Source organism: Terrapene carolina, unplaced genomic scaffold (assembly GCF_002925995.2).
Source record: "Terrapene carolina triunguis isolate 2854851 unplaced genomic scaffold, T_m_triunguis-2.0 Scaffold714, whole genome shotgun sequence".
In the NCBI taxonomy this organism is placed as follows: Eukaryota; Metazoa; Chordata; order Testudines; family Emydidae; genus Terrapene; species Terrapene triunguis.
This window is the reverse complement of record NW_020665065.1, coordinates 1,785,874-1,790,271: the sequence shown is the minus strand read 5'-3', so window position 1 is coordinate 1,790,271 and position 4,398 is coordinate 1,785,874.

Below are 4,398 nucleotides of genomic sequence, written 5' to 3'. Positions count from 1 at the left end.
GGTGGAGGGTGGAGGCACCTTCAGATGAGGCAAGTTGTGGATGACGTACAAGGAAGAAGGAGGGAAGGAAATACATCCTACAGCAGAGTGCAATCCATCCAGGGCGCCTTAGGGAGGGATCGCTCGCTGCAGGGCAGGACCCAACACCAAACGACTCCGGAACCTGCAGGAATACAGAGGGTCTGGCAGGTTAAAAGCCCCTCTCATACGTTTTGCCCGTCGTTCCTACTGCTGTGTGCGCAATGGACACGCAGCTGAACGCTGCCGTCCCCAGCACAGGTCCCTCCAGGACAACGGGGAGGCAAACGGGCAGGGCAAGCTGGCACTGCGGCTCCCCATGTGGCTAACGCCGAGGGGGTCAGGGCTGTCAATCCAGCACCCTCCCCCAGTACTAACGTCACCCAACCCAACCCCCCTTCATGGCCAGTCACAAGATGCTGGGAGCTTGGGTGAAACCCAGGAATAAATATTAGACTGCAGGCTCCCATGGAAGGGCACCGGCTCCACAGCAGGTCTAGCCAGCACACGGGGGGGTGCCGCTCCGCACAGTCGGCTTCGTGTGCACAGCCCCCCACCCCCCGGAAGTGCAGCTAAGCACAAGCCGGCTCCAAACGCAGCCTGCGTCGTGCAGACCCAGAACTGTCCCCGGAGGTGTGTGACTGGCAGGGTCTGGCAGCGCTGGGCTCGTTACCCCGTGTTTAAATAGGTGTGAACGCAAATGCTTGGGGGAAGGGGTGGAGTGGGGAAGGGGTGGAGTGGGGGAGGGGCTTGGGGCAGAGTTGGGGGTCGAGCCCTCCCCCGGCACTTTTGAAAGTCGGTGCCTGTGCCAGGGGACTGTGACTCCATGTTCAGTGCCTGAGGAGGCCGCACTTGGTGCAGTTGGATGGTGAAATCACAGAGGTTGGTGCCCCGGTTTCTCGCAGTCTGCCCTGAGGTTGGTACTCACACTCTTGCATTGCCATTGGGAGCGTCACATGCACAGTGCCCCATGGCAGAACACCCTGCATCCCCGAGCTGGCATGGCACAGCACAGCAGCTCTGCCCACGGGCCACCCAAGATGCGTGCATGGCAGAAGCGCTGGAGTTCTTATTCTTCCACCAATTATGAGACAGAACCTGAGAGTCAGAGACTATCCTGGGCCAGGCTCCTGCCGTGCAGCTGGGGTTTGTAAAATCCCTGCACTTAACAGAGAATGAAGTGATGGGCCTAGGAACTCTGGCTCTGGAGGTCTGACTTTCAGCAGATGCTGGAATCCTGATAACCCAACGTATACCCTTGCATCACTGTCGGGGGCTTGTGAGCCCCGACTCAGACAGAGACAACAGCAGCGGAGCTACAAGGAGCTTTACCTGTGGTTCAGTGTCTGCACCCCTGGGAAAGAAGGGAAAGTTATCGACGGGGGAAGGGAGTGTTTGTGTGCATCGCTCTTTGGGTTGTAGTGGCCGCAGCGCTGCCAGTGGCAGAAGAAAATTGCTACATATTCTGTCACAAGTTGAGATTTGTTTTGTTTCTTAATGTTTCCTTACCAAGGTTAGTTTGGGGAAAATCAGGAAAGTTTGGGGAAAATCAGGAAAATGTACAATTTCTACAGATGTCCCTCCAAAACCAGCAACTTGATATTTGGTTAATTAAAAAAAACCCTCTCTTTATCATGCACTTGAAGTTAATTTTGTGTTGTATTCTCTTCAGACTCTGCTTAATGAATCGTACTTGACGGAAAGTATTTGACATTAGCTGTCACAATGTGATTCACTGTTTAATCTGAAAAGCGTTTTGCTGCAGTTACAGAGACTTAAAAATATGATATGTTTTTCATTAAAACACTCGCAACCCCCAAGACTCCAGTGCCTGAAAATCGAGATCATCAGCACCACCACGTGCTGCTTCCTCAGTGAGGCAGACAGGCCCACACCCCAGCATTCGCTAGGCCAGGAAGGTAATCGCCCCCCCGGAGCTGTGACCCTGTAAAGGGAAATCATGTCTTACTAATCTATTAGTTCTTTGAAGGGGTCAACAAACATGTGGACAAGGGGGATCCAGTGGACATAGTGTACTTAGATTTCCAGAAAGCCTTTGACAAGGTCCCTCACAAAAGGCTCTTACGTAAATTAAGCTGTCATGGGATAAGGGGGAAGGTCCTTTCATGGATTGAGAACTGGTTGAAAGACAGAGAACAAAGGAATAAATAGTAAATTTTCAGAATGGAGAGGGGTAACTAGTGGCGTTCCCCAAGGGTCAGTCCTAGGACCAATCCTATTCAACTTATTCATAAATGATCCGGAGAAAGGGGTAAACAGTGAGGTGGCAAAGTTTGCAGACGATACTAAACTGCTCAAGATAGTTAAGACCAAAGCAGACTGTGAAGAACTTCAAAAAGATCTCACAAAAATAAGTGATTGGGCAACAAAATGGCAAATGAAATTTAATGTGGATAAATGTAAAGTAATGCACATTGGAAAAAAATAACCCCAACTATACATACAATGTGATGGGGGCTAATTTAGCTACAACTAATCAGGAAAGAGATCTTGGAGTCATCGTGGATAGTTCTCTGAAGACGTCCACGCAGTGTGCAGCGGCCGTCAAAAAAGCAAACAGGATGTTAGGAATAATTAAAAAAAGGGATAGAAGACGGAGAATATCTTATTGCCCTTATATAAATCCATGGTACGTCCACATCTTGAATACTGTGTACAGATGTGGTCTCCTCATCTCAAAAAAGATATACCGTCATTAGAAAAGGTTCAGAGAAGGGCAACTAAAATGATTAGGGGTTTGGAACGAGTCCCGGATGAGGAGAGGTTAAAGAGGCTAGGACTTTTCAGCTTGGAAAAAAGGAGACTAAGGGGGGATATGAGAGAGGTATATAAAATCTTGAGTGATGTGGAAAAGTGAATAAGGAAAAGTTATTTACTTGTTCCCATAATATAAGAACTAGGGGCCACCAAATGAAATTAATGGGCAGCAGGTTTAAAACAAATAAAAGGAAGTTCTTCACACGGCACACAGTCAACTTGTGGAACTCCTTGCCTGAGGAGGTTGTGAAGGCTAGGACTATAACAGGGTTTAAAAGAGAACTAGATAAATTCATGGAGGTTAAGTCCATTAATTGCTATTAGCCAGGATGGGTAAGGAATAGTGTCCCTAGCCTCTGTTTGTCAGAGGGTGGAGGCGGATGGCAGGAGAGAGATCACTTGATCACTGCCTGTTGGTCCACTCCCTCTGGGGCACTTGGCATTGGCCACTGTCGGTAGACAGGATACTGGGCTAGATGAACCCTTGGTCTGACCCAGTACGGCCGTTCTTATGTAACACCACCGTTCCCCACTCCTGCCGTTTGAACTGAAATCACAGCTCAAAAGAGTCTGTATGACCAATATCAGGGGGTAGCCGTGTTAGTCTGTATCTACAAAAACAACAAGGAGTCTGGTGGCACCTTAAAGACTAACAGATTTATTTGGGCATAAGCTTTCGAAGTGGGTAAAAACCTCACTTCAAGTGAAGTTTTTACCCATGAAAGCTTATGCCCAAATAAATCTGTTAGTCTTTAAGGTGCCACCAGACTCCTTGTTTTTGTATGACCAATAACGCCCCGCCTGGGGGTCTGCCCTCTCAGCTCCCCCCAACACCTCCCAGGAGGCGCGCCCACCCCCAGAGACCCTCTGTAAGCATCTCCCTGTCACAAGTCTTTGCAGGTGCTCAGAAGCCCAACGATGGCTGAAGCTGCGGCCGGAGTCTGGGATGACACGTCCCAGCTCAGGGGCAGCAGGATGGTGCATGGGGATGAACGTGACCGGATCGCCTGCTCGCCTGACACAGGCCAACGCCCACGCGCCTGGCCCAGGAACTCCCGGCCTTCGTTCTCGCCCTTCCTTGTGCACCCAAAGCAGGACTAAGCACCCCATGAGAAGGAACCACCCCACAGCCCCACCCTCCCGCAGGAGTCACAGGGGCAGCAGCACAGGAACCCCCAGAGCATGGAGTCTTGGCAATAAGACCCCACTGAGATGCATGGTGCAGCTCCCAGAGCTGTCGTTTCAGGCTGCCCACAGACTCAGGAGGGCATCACCACACCAGTTATCCTGGGTTTCTATTGCCCCTTCACAGCCACAAAAACCAAAACTTTCATTTAAAAAGAAAAGGCAAGCGGGTAGTCTGAACTCATCACAAGACTCCAGGAGCTGGGGCCTTTGGCACAGAGATCTACAATGCGCCTGTCTTAATCTGGACTTGCTTCTCTCCCGGGTTTGCCAGCCCCCTTCAGGATGAGAATCACCTGTTTTTACAGGCTTCCATGTGGGCTGGGACTGATTGGGGCTGAGGCTGGGAGAGTGTTTTAATGGGGTCTTCTGGGGTTGGGGAGATTTTCCTTTTCCAGGAGGTCTGGGTCTCATTTG